Genomic DNA, 15,350 nt, shown 5'->3' with positions numbered 1-15,350 from the left:
ACCCAAGTATATATGGGCAATGAATTTTTGACAAGAGAACCAAAATCACAGTGAAGAAAAGACAGTCCCTTCAATAAATGGTGCTCGAATAAATTAATATTCATATGTAAAGGGATAAAACTAGATCCATGCCTTACACCACTAACAAAAATTAACTCAGTGTGTTATACACTTAAATGTAAAACCTGAAACTATACAACTCCCAGAAGAAAACAGGCATAAAACTCCTTGACAGATTTGTTTGATATGACACATAATGCACAAGCAATGAACTAAAAAATGGACAACTGGGTCTACATTGACTAAACTACAAAGTTTCTTCACATCAAAAGAAACCATCAACGAAGTGAAAAGACAATCTACAAAATTGGAAGAAAAATTTGCAAACCGTGTATCTTTTATGAAATTCACATTTAAAATACATAAAAAGCTCATAAAACTAAATAGCAAAACCCCAAAATGGCTCAATTTTTAAAAAAAGGCTAAAGAATGTGAACAGAGTTTTCTTCAAAGAGGATATAAGAAAGACCAACAGGTAACATGAAAAGAAGCTTAGCTTTATCAGTCATTAGTGAAATGAGAGTAAAACCATAATGAGATATCACATCATGCCTGTTAGAATGGCCATTTACCAAAAAAACAAGAGAGAACAAATACTAGCTTAGGTGTAGAGAAAAGGGAACCCTTGTATGGTATTGGTGGGATTATAGATTGATACAGCCTCTGTGGAAAACAGTATGGAAGAGCCTCAAAAATTAAAAATAGAACTACTGTTTGAGCCAGCAATTCCACTTCTGGAACTATAGCTAAAGGAAATAAAAACACTAACTCAAAAAGATGTTGCAACCCCATGCTCATTGCAGCATTATAATGGCAGCACATGAAAACAACCCAAGTGTTGACTGATGGATGAATGAGTAAGGAAATGGTATTAAGTACAGTTTAGCCATAAATTAATGACCAAAATTAATTATATTAATCAAAATTAAATTATTTTAATAATAATTATTAAAATTAATAATACAAATTAAATACTATTTAGCCATAAAAATGAAGGACATTTTAACATTTGCGACAAGATGGATGGACTTTGAAAGCATTATGCTATGTGAAAAGTCAGACAGAGAAAGACAGACACTATTTATTTCACTTATATGTGGAAATTTAACAATAGCAAATCAAACTCATAGTAGAAGAGATCAGATTTGTGGCTCCCAGAGTCACAAGGGTGGGGGAAGGGAAACTGTAGGAAGGTGGTCAAAAGGTACAGATTTCCAGTTTTAAGGTAAAACTGTACTAAGGATGCAGTGTACGACAAGATAACTATAGCTAACACTGCTGTAAGACACATACATACGAAAAATTGTTGAGAGTAAATCTTACATACAGTGGTGGTGATCAATTACTTCTCAATAAAACTGAAAAAAAAAAAAGCATATATTTGAAAGAAAGAAGACAATGGGGAAGGAGGTCCAAGAGGAGGAAGCTGAAGACTGAGTGATAACAAAGGCAACTAATTACTAGCTCAGGTCAAGCCAAAGGGTGAAATGCAGGGCAAGATGTCTGAAGGCACAGATCCAAAGACGGGTTCTTCCTGAGCCAGTGTTTCCCAAGGACTGTCTCTAGAGCTCACCTGTGTGCTGCTTTCTGTAGCTGCTCATTCTGCTTCCTCTGAATTGAGCTGATTTTTCAAGACCCTGTATTAGGCAATAATTCTTTCACTTCTTCCTTCTGAGCCTGCTGCTTTCTGTCTACCTGTAGATAAATATTTGAAGGTAACATCGAGAGATTATCATGCTAAGTGGAGTAAATGAGACAGAGGTGAATACCACATTGTATCACTTCTATGTAGAATCTAAAACAAAATGATACAAATAAACTTATTTACAAAACAGAAACAGACTTACACTCCAAAAACAAACATTGTTACTAAAGGGGAAAGGTAGTGAGAATGGATAAATAAGGAGTTTGGGATTAACAAATACACACTACTATAAATAAAATAGATAATCAACAGGGACCTACTGTATATCACAGGGAACTGTACTCAATATTCTGTATATGAATATATTCCCTACTTGGGAGAAGAATCCAAAAAAGTGGATGTATGTATAGGTATAACTGAATCATTTTGCTATACACCTGAAAATAACAATACTATAAATCAACTATACATCAATATAAAATAAAAATTAAACTAAAAAAGAAGTGAGGCTATACAGACATGCTCTACACAACAACTTTTCAGGAAACTCTCTAATCAGGATGTTTAATCAAGCCACTTGCTGAAGCCTGTGTATAGGTGGCAGGACCAGCAGAGACCCAGCATCCATCTCCCCTCTGAGGCCGCCGCAGGGCACCACTGCTAGCCAGGTGGGGGAGAGTTGCACTCCGAGAGCGCACACACGGTGCCCAGGTGAGGTGCTCTTAAACCGGCTCATCACTTTGTGGTCTAGGCTCTGTTTTATTTTATTTTATTTTTTTTTTCTATTTCCACTGGGACTTTTATTCTCTATGTTTTTCACAGGTTAAAGATTTCTTTAAAAGGAGAAAAGATAGCAACTTGCACCTAGGTGGTGCTGCTGGAGGAGGTGAAAGTGGTGGCTGGTGGCAGCCGAGGACGAGGTGGGGGTGTGGTGGGTTGGTGCTGTGTGTCCAGTGTGATATATGTTCTCACATGCCCTCTGCGTGAGCTTTGCATGTGTAATAAGCTTCCCCCTGTTCTCCCCCAATCCAGACACTTGTGTATGAGTTTTGAAACTTGAGAAAAAGGGACATATTTTAGAAGCATGCGTTGTACTCTCCTGTGTCCCTGGAGTGGTTGATGCTTTGGGATCCAGTCTCACTGGTTTCCTCTCTATACACTGGCAACATCTCACTCTTGCTAGGATACTTAGTCCTGGGCCATATTGGACAATGATGTGAAAACCACAGTTTATTTCACTTGCTCTCTTGACTTTCCTCCCCTTTTTCTTACAAAAAAAGATGAGAAACTCTAGGTGTATTCTCAAGAGAAGAACAGAAGCCTAGAAAAATGACTACTTCTCTGAGGTCTAGTGGGAGACAGAAATGCCAGCAGCTTGTTTCTTTTCTTTTCTTTTTTTAAAAATTTACTTTATTGAAGTATAGTTGATTTACAATATGTTAATTTCTGCTGTACAGCAAAGTGTTGAATTATATTTTTTTTCAGGTCATTTTATTTTTTATTTTTTCCATTTATTTTTATTAGTTGGAGGCTAATTACTTTACAGTATTGTAGTGGTTAGGCTCTGTTTTAAATTTGAGAATAGCTTACTAAATTATTCAGAATGTACCATAGGCAGAAGTGCCAAGTTCTTTTGCAGTCCTTGATGGATTTAGCTTCTGGCTCCCAACACAGGGATCCTGAGGCTTCCTACTGTTTAAAATCTCCAGTGATGAAAGAAATTGCTCTGCCAAATACATGCGCACTCTGAACGCCACCTGTTCTAAAATCCCCGAGTCAAATTTCTAAAATGGTGGTTTTCCCCAAACCAATGGTTACCAATAAAGATTCCACCTAGTTTTGGGAATCAAATAAGTTAAAGGATGAGAAAACAGAAAAATCCAAAGTGCTGGGGAAAAAATGTCATTGTATGGGATTTGCTCTCCAGAGGAGTCCTGTCTTTCTGCCAAACTGATTTGCCAATAGTGGAAGTTCAAGTGCCTGGAAATAGGGTGGCTCTGCAGTCCTTCAGATTGTGCCTTCTACCTGAATGTACCGGTTCCATCCTTGCTTACAGGACTTAAAAGCCCACCAGAATGCTGGTGATCTCCAGAGAAGGCAATCCAACAGCTACACTGGCAGGTGCTGGCCCACTCCACAGGTCTTGCCTAAGGACATCATTTGAATCTGGCAAACATTTTTGAAGTACACACTGTGCCAGATGTTATTCAGAGTTATTTGGGCTTAAAAGTCAGGGATGGCTCTCAAATATCTCTCCTTTCTGGCTCAATGTAGGCTCTAACCAAATCTGATGGAATAAAAATGAGTCAGATATGTCTCATCAGACTGTAGGTGAGAGAAGAGATGAAATAGATGCAAGCACCAGGCAAGATGTGGGGCGTCTTTTTTCTGACCCTCTTTTCTGACCCCAGCTGACACTCCCAACTTCAGACCCCCTGGCAGTGCCCATCAGCTCTTCCCAGGCTCTCTTTGGGGCCGGGGTTGGACGACAAATTTAGGTTAGTGTCTCTGACAACTAGAGAAATAAGAATTCATCTTCTGAGGTTTTGCTTAACCTTTCATGGCCATTGCTTGAACATCCTGCAAAAACCCATTCTTCTAGCAGATGCCCCGTTTACAATTTACAGTGACAGTTACTGCCAAAATGAATGGAACCTATTGTTCATCCTCTTAAGTTCAGTACTGAAGTCTTAGCCACTTCAGTGATGAGGACTAGCCTGCCCCCACTAATCTGATTCACGAGATCAGACATCCTCTTTCTAACACGCCAGTTATCCTTGGCAAGGGTGACCGAGGGTCGGGAATAGCCGGGAAAGCCCGGGTAAGTTCAGGGTGATGCTGAGCCTGCTGCACATTTGTGACAGCAATTGGAATTTGTTTCCTATCAGATCCCTCAGCCCAGATGCCAATAAGTAGTAGTATCTTCTCACTGCCTTTCATCGCCTCTGTCTTTCTCCTTGTTCGGTGGCAAAATAGGGCACACAGAGGGAGGCTGCAGCAAGAGACTTACACAATTCAGAGCTTTAGAGAAGAGCTGGTGGAGTTGCATGCCTCGGTCCTAATTATTTTCCCCTTGGGCCACAATTACAGGTCGGGAACTTTCAGTCTTTCCACACGTTTATCATCTTCAAATTCCCACGGATTATAGAAGCCGAAAAGCCTGATCCCAAAGCTTAACATTGTTTCCAGTGCCAGCAGGAGGCTTAAGGGATTAGATCATGTGGAGCCCGGAGAGGACAGTTTCTGTCTTGAGTGGATAAATAACTGCCTTAAATAACTGGGCTGCCTTGCTGGAAAATCTCCCTTTTCTCATCATTGTCAGAGGGCCCACAGCATTATAGTTTCTTATGGTGACTCTGTGATCTTTGGACACAGGGCAAAGGCTGTGAGGGGCCAAAATTATTAATGCTTTACACCGGTCTGGCCGCTTGATGTTAGTGTTTTGCAGGGTCCTAACTTTTTTTAAAGAAGACAACTGAAACTTTTGTTAAATAGAAATTTCATTACATTACAAATGATGAACTAGATAAAGGAGAATTCCAGAAGTTATTGAACCATGATTTTCCTTAGTTCTTAATCCCAGCACTTACCCTTCTTTCAAGGGGTCCTAAGTTCCTTATTTTCTTTTGATATGTTCCTGGAGATTTTGGGAGAAGTTGGGCCACTTTCCCCTGAGTATATTTTTAGTGTGGGGATCATAGATATTTTCTATGAAGCAGCACAGGTCTAAAACAAAGGTTTACTTGGATAATTGTTTATTGAATTCTTATTTGGGGCCAGGGAATATTTCAAGGTGCTCTGGTCAGGAGCCTAGTGTAAGGCACAGCATACACTCAAAAGTAGTGATTGAAAGGTGTTTAATGAGGGGAAATATCTGGGTAAAGTAACAGTGGATATTGTCCTGCTAGCAATAGTCTTTATCACTCATTGGCCTGAAGGAGGGGGAGTTTTAAAGTTCCTCAGAGAGGACCACCAGACGGGAGAACAGGGGCATTTCCTTGGCTGTCCAGTCTCCTGGAATGACTTCCCGTTGGGCAAATCCAACCAGAATTCAGGGGCCAAGTGAGCTGGATGGTACAGTCCTTACAGATCAGCATACTGGGGAGAGAGCTGGGCTAGGCAGGACCTCATATTCACTTTATTGTTATCATCACTGTTTTATAGGGAAACAGGTTAAATAACTGGCCTATAGTCACCCAGGTAGATTGTGATAGAAACTGGGATTCTAATCCCAGAGAGTCTCCTTGTAGACACTGAACTCCTTGTTACCATGTTATACTGCCACTGGGGACCTCTGGGCACAAAACACTGAGAGAATCCCAGAGTTTCCCTAGACCAGTGCTGTTCTGCTTATCACTCTTGGCAAATGCGGGTTCATCTGTGCGACCATCAGCCCCCGAACCAGCCCCACCCCCCAGCTGACTATCTGTTCCAGGAAACACCCTTTTATTCACAGCTGAATTTCTAGTACAGAACACAGAGTAGACACCCACTCAGCATCGTTTCTAAGGAATGAATGAATTTATGGAGAACCTCCCTTTGGGCCAGGTTCTATCCTGGGTGTCACCTCGCTCCTTTCGGTAGGATGGCTTTCAGCAACCCACTCTGTTGACTTGCTTCCAGGAATCATCTGTTTTTTTCAAGTAGAATATTTTCATGTCAGTTCTCCAGCCTGGATGGGCAGAAGTTTGGAGTTTCAGGCCACAGCCCCGAGTGGCCGAATAAGGGGGTCGCAGAGGCACTGAGCTCCCGCCTCCCCCGACCTGCTCGTCCTGTGCCAACCTCAGGTGGCCTGAGGATCTCGGTGTTCAGTCTGCTGCAGTCTTGGTTTTCTCCCTCTTTCTTTCCTTTTTTCCTTTCTTTGCCTCAAATATGCAGCTGAAAAGTGATACTCTCTGACTAAGGCTAGACCATATGTGGTCTTTATTTCTCCCATTTTTTCCAACTGGGAAAACCCCAGTGTGCCGAGCAATTGGATTTGATTAACCAATGCTCAGAGGAGATTGGTGGTTGTACTTGCGGAAGAAAGCTGGCCAGGGCAGCACAGGGAGTTTCCAGGGGCTGATTTATCCACCATCGACAAGAACACTTGAAGACGCAGATGCTAAATCTCTCATTTCCACTGGCATCCTGTACTGGAAAAAGAAAAACTCAGTAATGCGCTTCCATCTCCCACCTAGAGATTTCAGGTGCATGCTGCATTATTGATGGTTTTCTGTGTTCTCTGGCAGGAGAATACCTTGGCCTTTGTTTTGGGAGAAACACTCCAATTTCCAAGATAGTGTAGTGGAGCTGAAAAGTGTTTGTGTATGTGTATGTGTCTGGTGTGTGCAGAAGGAGAAATTCTAAAACATCTTTTGGTCCATTTCTGTGTTTCTGGTCCAGTCCACATCATCCATGACTGATGTCTCTCTCTCTCTCTCTCTCTTTTTTTTTTTTTTTTTGGTAAATAAATTGTTCTGAAGGTTTTTTTTTTTTTTAAACAAACAAACAAACAAATAAAACACTAGAATGATGAATTGGCTTTTTGGAGCTGTTGTTTAATCAACTTAATATATTTAAAATCTAATTTTTTAAACTCTAAAAATAATTTTAATACTTTTTCTAATGAAATTTTCTAATACACACAAAGTACAATGCATAGTACAATGCATATACCCACCACCAGATTCAACGATTACCAAGATTTTGCCAAACTTGCTTCATCTATTTCTTTTTTCTTTTTTAAGTTTTATTATAGATTTATTCCAGCATTCTTGCCTGGAGAATTCCATGGAGAGAGGAGCCTGGCAGGCTATAGTTCATGAGGTCACATAGAATTGGACATGACTGAGTGACTAACACTTGTATGTACTTGTATGAATTTATTATGAAGCAAGTATCAGAAGTCATTTTGTGCCTACACACTGCAGTATAAACTGTAGTACTATGTACTATATATATGCATCTATAAAAATTATGGCCACTGGAAAAAAAATTATGGCCACTGATTTCCACAGGATTAATGTCAACTAATAATAAAAATAATAACCACCATCACATTATTGAATAGTTATGATCTAGAAACTACATATTGCTTCAGTCAGGGCATGTTTATGACAAGAGGCTGAAATTTCTTAGAACTAATTTTAAAAGCAACATCTGTGCATCATTATCTCCCTGAACCAAGGGCAACCAGTTTGAACCCAAAGGCATGAGAGCAGGAAATGCACACTTGTCAGTAAAAGAAGTTTCTCAGAGCTGTCATGTGCGTCTCCGGCAAATCTATAGCAAGAGGAATCTCTGGCCCCTCTCCTTTTGTTCTGTCTTATCAAACTTTGCTTGTATCCACTACTCCTACACAATCCTCAGAACTTGAGGGTATGTGGTGAGGGAGTTGTTATAACAACTTCAATCTGCAGCTCAGCTTTTAACAATGTGTTGCTGAGCTTCGCTGGTCTTGACGCTCAGGTTCCGAAGCTCTGGTTTTATGGGGTCATCTGTCTCTGGGTAGAGTTGTTTTCTTTCCTGGTCTCGTGTCTCTGATACTGGAGGATTCCAAAGACAGGACTCTGCAGTAAGGATTTAGCATAAATAGTGAAGCATAGAGGGCCCTTCGTCTCCCTGGTTCCTATGCCTTATCCGTAAGAGGATGTGGATGCTTGAGGGACCGAGATGAGTGTGCAGCCTGGAGACAAGGGGAATGGTTCAAGAGTGCTCCATCCAGCAGGAAGAGTCTGCTTTCATTCTCTCCACATAAATATCTTGCTACATGTCTGTTCATTATTCTCAGTCTACAGACCAATTTCTTCTACCTTTGCTTGTAATCAAACAGGTGGCTCAATCTAAGTGCCTCAAATGAATGAACTAGAATTTCTGTTCCATTTTCAGTAATTGAGGGGAAAGGGGTAGTTGGCCCAGGACAGATTTGGCATTTGGTGTCCGTGTTTTATGCCATCGATTATGGCCAGAACAGAGAAACCTGCCCTGGCTACCTCAGGAGTTGGGGGACAGTTCTCAGAGAAAGGACTTTGGGATGGGCAAGCACACCTAGACGGTTTCTCGTCTCTAATTTAATCACCCTAGCATCTCACCGGGAAGATAATTTTATTCCCATTTTACAAAAAGTTTCACTGAGGCTCAGAGAATTGCCAAGACTACATGTGTAGAGGGTGTGAATGCAGCTCTCCATGATGCCAAAGCTCATAGTCTTGCCAAACTCTAGTCTACATGATTTTCAATCTTTAATCTATTAATTCAATATTTGTTCCCTCAAATCTGGAGGGTTGAGTACATTTTTAAAATAACGTCTATCCTATTAGAAAAGAGGAGTGACTATTTCTGTATTTCAATATGGGAGTCACAGAATCATTTTAACTATTAGGGTTCAGCTGAAAGGTTAAGAATATATTCCCTACAGATGGAACCCCAAGAATGATAAAAGTAACATTTTATCAAGGGATCAACAAACTTTTTTGTGAAGGGCCAGGTAGTATTTTAGATTTTGTGGGCCATAGGGTCTCCATTACAACTACTCAACACTGTTGTTTTAGCAGAAAATCACTGAAGTGTAAAAGCTACATGTTACAAAGACAGTATGTGGGTGCATGGGGATCCCTGCATTCCCAAAAACTTTCTTTGTGGATACTGAAACTTGAATTTCAAACAATCGTCACATCACATGATACCATTCTTCTTTTGATTTTTTTAACCATTAAAGAAAGTAGAAACTATTCCTAGTTCAGAAATCAAACAAAAATCGGTGGCAGGCTACAGTTGGCTAGTGGGCTATAGTTTGGTAACCCATGGTTTAAATTATTCTCATCCTAATATTAGTTTATGTATACAACAAACATTGAGAAGACACCAGCTATATAATAGGTGATGTGGTGGGCACTGCATACATGATGAAAATAGATTTAGACTTTGCTTTTCTGGAATGCACCATTAGTGGGAATGCACTGATAGTCAAATAATCATGCCAAAGTTTTAAAAAATTCAATAGTGATAAAGCCCCCTAAAGAAAAGACAGAGGAACTTGAGTATGTATTACAATGGTAGGTGATCTAAATCAAGGGAGTCAGAATGTATTTAAGGTAATGTTTAAGGTAATGTTTCTTGATTCTCCCATAGGCTCCTCGACTGAAACTAACATTGTTAATTCCTCTACCCCCTGCTCCCCCAGCATGGTGCCATTGGCTCTGGAACAAATGGTTTACCTACTGCGATTGTATCCAGATAGTCTCATCCACCTTTGCAGCTACTTGGATTTTCACTGAGATGAGCTATCTTTACATTTGTTTCCACCACAGTTTATTTCATTTCTAACCAGCTGCTTTTTAATTTGTCCAGGATTGTATTGAATTCTAGTTTTGTCCCTTGAGCCCTTTGGAACTCCATCTAGTTTCATCTTGCTTGCTGTTTTAATCCTTATTAATTCTCAATTCCTTCAGCTAGGCAATTGATAAAGATATTCTATATCCAGAGTAAAATATTCTTCCCTCTTGGGTGCATAGTTCTGGTGCACAATCTAAGGATTGTTTATTCCATTTTCTTTGCTCCGAAAGGCAGCAAATAATTCATTTAGTTGGCACTAGTACAATACCCAGCTTAAGCAAATGGGTCAGAATATCCCAGGATACAGTGCAAGGAAGTAAAATATCCTAATGTTCAAAACATCTAGGGGCTTAGTGCAAAATTGGTCACTGAAATGACTGATACTCATGCAAACTCTGAATTCACAGAATTGTAGTTGTAAACATTGAACTTAGGGTCAGAAAACCTAAGTTTTTAACCCTGCAGCTTAACAGCTAGGGGACTGTGAGCCGTCTAGGTTTTAGTTTCTTCAAATGGAGCAGTTAGATAACAATGCTTCTTCTACAACATTATCAGATCAAGGATCTGTTTTCATTACAGGAGAGCATCTTGTTGCTTCTTTGATAATAAATGTTGAAGAAATTTTGTTATTTGTTTTGCATTTCTGTGACTACTTGTTACTTTCTAGGTGAAGATCCCAGGGAACATTTGTATAAGGAAGCAGTCGGTTACATTTAACATAGTTATTGTTTTGGTCACATAGCATGACCAAAATTATTAGAAATTCATTGTTGCTCCTCCCCTCCAAAAGTGGGGTCTAATCCCCTCCCCTCTAATTTGGGTGAGGTTGTATCTCACGTGTAACTAACAGAATGCAGCAGTAGTGATGCTGCACATCTTCTGAGTCAGTGTCAGTTCCCCTGGATCCTCAGGGAACACTCACTGTGGGGAAGCTAGAAGTTAGGCACCTTTGAGAAGGCCAAGAAAACGGGTTCTTGTCAGAGCGCGACCTGGAGTGGGACTGGGCAGCTGCGCCTGGCATCTGCCCTGTCCCACAGTGGCTGGAATGGCCCCTCTTCTTCATTCACCCACACTGGGGATACAGTGGAACGTTTGCTGAAAAATCCGAAGCTGCCAGTGCTATGCTCGCAGGAGCGTCGCTGCTGTGTTCACTTGTCTTGAGGCTACTGTAAAAGAAGGACAGAAACCCAGAGGTAAGGAGGCTTAACTCCAAAACTTTAGAGAATCAGAGAACTCCAGACTCCAGAGAACATTAATAGACAAGAGCACACCCAAAAGTCTCCACACCTACACTGAAATCAACCTCCACAGAAAAGCCAACAAGTTCCAGTGCAAGACACACCACAATAATTTTCCAGCAAAACAGGAACACAACTCTGAACATTAGAAGACAGGCTGCCCAAAGCCATGCCAAGACCACAGACACCCCAAAACACTACTGGACACTTCACTGTACACAGAGAGAAGATATTCAGCTCCACCCACCAGAATGCAGACACAAGTGCCCCCAACCAGGAAATCTTGACAAACCACTGGTCCAACCCCACCCACAGGGAGCAGACTCCACAATTAAGAGGAGCCATGAACTTCCAGCCTGCAGAAAGGGCACCCCAAACACAGCAATTGAAACAAAATGAAAAGGCAGAGAAATATACAATAGAGGAAGGAACATGATAAAAACCCACCAAACCAAATAAAAGAAGAGGAGATAGGGAATCTACCTGAAAAAGAATTCAGAATAATGATGTTAAAGATGATCCAAAATCTCAGAAACAAAATGGAGTTACAGATAAATAGACTAGAGATAAGGATTGAGAAGATGCCAGAAATGTTTAACAAGGACCTAGAAGAAATAAAGAAGAGTCAGTCAATAATGAACAATGTAATAACAGAGATTAAAAGCACTCTAGATGGAACCAACACTAGAATAACTGAGGCAGAAGAGAGGATACGTGAGGTGGAAGATAGAATAGTAGAAATAATTGAAGCAGAGAGGAAAATAGAAAAAAGAATTAAAAGAAATGAGGACAACCTCAGAGACCTCTGGGACAATGTTAAATACCCCAACATTCTAATCATAAATGTCCCAGAAGAAGAAGAAGACAAAAAGAAAGGGCATGAGAAAAATATTTGAGATAGCAGTCAAAAACTTCCCTAAAATGGAGAAGGGAATATCCACTCAAGTCCAAGAAACCCAGAGAGTCCCAAACAGGATAAATCCAAGGCAAAACACCCCAAGACACATGTTAATCAAACTGACAAAAATTAAACACAAAGAGCAAATATTAAAAGCAGCAAGGGAAAGTAACAAATAACACACAAGGGGATCCCTATAAGGATAACAGTTGATCTTTCAACAGAAACTCTTCAGGCCAGAAGGGAATGGCAGGACATACCATGAAAGAGAAAAACCTACAACTGAGATTACTCTACCCAGCAAGGATCTCATTCAGATATGAAGGAGAAATCAAAAGCTTTACAGACAAGCAAAAGCTGAGAGAATTCAGCATCAACAAACCAGCTCTTCAACAAATGCTAAAGGATCTTCTCTAGATGAGAAATATAGAAAAGGTTTATAAAAACGAACCCAAAACAACAAAATGAATGGTAACAGGATCATACTTATCTATAATTACCTTAAATGTAAATGGGCTAAATACCCCAACCAAAGGACAAAGACTGGCTGAATGGATACATAAATAAGGCCCCTAAATATGCTGTTTACAAGATACCCACCTCAAACATAGGGACACATACAGACTGAAAGTGAGGGACTGGAAAAAGATATTTCATGCAAATGGGGACCAAAAGAAAGCAGGAGTAGGGATGCTCATATCAGATAAAATAGTCTTTGAAATAAAGACAATGATAAGAGACAAAGAAGGAAACTACATGATGATCAAAGGATCACTCCAAGAAGATATAGCAATTATAGATATATATGCACCCAACATAGGAGCACCGCACTATGTAAAGCAAATGCTGACAAGTATGAAAGGGGAAACTAACAGTAACACAATAATAGTGGGAGACTTTAATGCCCACTCACACCTATGGATAGATCAGCCAAACAGAAGACTAGCAAGGAAACACAAGCTTTAATGATACAATGGATCAGTTAGATCAATTGATATCTACAGGGCATTTCACCCCAAAACAGTGGATTTCACATTTTTTCTCAAGTGCACACAGGACATTCTCCAGGATAGATCATATCCTGGGCCATAAATCTAGTCTTGGTAACTTTTGAAAAACTGAAATAATTTCTGATCACAGAGGCAAGATTAGATGTCAACTACAGGAAATAAAAACTATAAACAACACAAACATATGGAGGCTAAACAGCACACTCCTGAAAAACCAACATATCACAGAATAAATAAAAAAGGAAACCAAAATGTGCATAGAAATAAACGAAAATTAAAACACAACCCAAAATCTATGGGATTTAGTAAAAGCAGTGCTAAGAGGGAGATTCATGGCAATGCAAGCCTACCTTAAGAAACAAGACAAACATCAAATGAACAACATAACTACACCTAAAGCAACTAGAAAAAGAAGAACAGAAGAACCCCAAAGTTGGTAGAAGGAAAGAAATCATAAAACTCAGAGCAGAAATAAATGAAAAGAGAAACGAAGGAGACTATAGCAAAGACCAACAAAACTAAAAGCTGGTTCTTTGAGAAGATAAATAAAATAGAGAAATTATTAGCCAGACTCATCAAGAAAAAAAGGGAGAAGAATCAAATCAATGAAATTAAAAATGAAAATGGAGAAATCACAACAGACAACACAGAAACACAAAAGATCATAAGAGACTACTATGAGCAATTATATGCAAATAAAATGGACAACTTGGAAGAAATGGACAAATTCCTAGAAAAGTATAACCTTCCAAAACTGAACCAGGAAGAAATAGAAAATCTTAACAGACCCATCACAAGCATGGAAATTTAAACTGTAATAAAAAATCTTCCAACAAACAGAAGTCTAGGACCAAATGGCTTCACAGGTGAATTCTACCAAAAACTTAGAGAAGAGCTAATGCCTATCCTACTCTAACTCTTCTGGAAAATTGTCAAGGAAGGTAAACTCCCAAATTCATTCTATGAGGCCACCATCACTCTAATACCAAAACCAGACAAAAATGCCACACAATAAAGAAAACTATTGGCCAATAACACTGATGAACATAGATAGAAAAATCCCCAACAAAATTCAAACAAACAGAATCCAACAACATATTAAAAATATCATACATCATGACCAAGTGGGCTTTCTTACAGAGATGCAAGGATTCTTCAGTATTCTCAAATCAATCAGTGTGATACACCATATTAACAAGTTGAAAGGTAAAACCCATACGATTATCTCAATAGATGCAGAGAAAGATTTTGAAAAAATTCAACATGCACTTATGATAAAAGCTCTCCAGATAGCAGGCATAGAAGGACCATGCCTCAATGCAATAAAAGCCATATATGACAAACCCACAGCAAACATTATCCTCAATGGTAAAGAATTGAAAGCATTTCCTCTAAAATCAGGAACAAGACAAAGGTGTTCACTCTCACCATTACTATTCAACATAGTTTTGAAAGTCCTAGCCACAGCAATCAGAGAAGAAAAAGAAATAACAGGAATCCAGGTTGGAAAAGAAGTAAAATGCTCACTGTTTTTAGATGACATGATCCTCTACATAGAAAACCCTAAAGATACCACTGAAAAATTACCAGAGCTAATCAATTAACATAGTAAAGTTTCAAGACATAAAATTAAGACACCGACATCACTTGCTTTCCTATACACAAACAATGAAAAAACAGAAAGAGAAATTAAGGAAACAATCCCATTCACCATTGCAATGAGAAGAATAAAATACTTTGGAATAAATTTACCTAAAGAAACAAAAGACCTATATATAGAAAACTATAAAGCACTGATGAAAAAAAATCAGAGGACACAAATAGATGGAGACATATACCATGTTCGTGGATTGGAAGAATCAATATAGTGAAAATGAGTATACTACACAAAGCCATCTATCAATTCAAAGCAATCCCTATCAAGCTACCAATGGTAATTTTCACAGAACTGTAACAAATTATTTCACAATTTGTATGGAAACACAAAAATCTCAAATAGCTAAAGCCATCTTGAGAAAGAAGAATGGAACTGGAGGAATCAACCTGCCTGACTTCAGGTACCTTCATATTACAAAGGTACAGTCATCAGGACAGAATGGTACTGGCACAAAGACAGGAATATAAATCAATGGAACAGAAAAGAAGCCCAGAGATAAATCCATGCACCTATGGGCACCTTATCT

This window comes from Muntiacus reevesi, chromosome 2 (assembly GCF_963930625.1).
Source record: "Muntiacus reevesi chromosome 2, mMunRee1.1, whole genome shotgun sequence".
NCBI classification, from domain to species: Eukaryota; Metazoa; Chordata; class Mammalia; order Artiodactyla; family Cervidae; genus Muntiacus; species Muntiacus reevesi.
The sequence above is the reverse complement of the archived record's forward strand: the minus strand, read 5'-3'. Positions refer to the sequence as shown.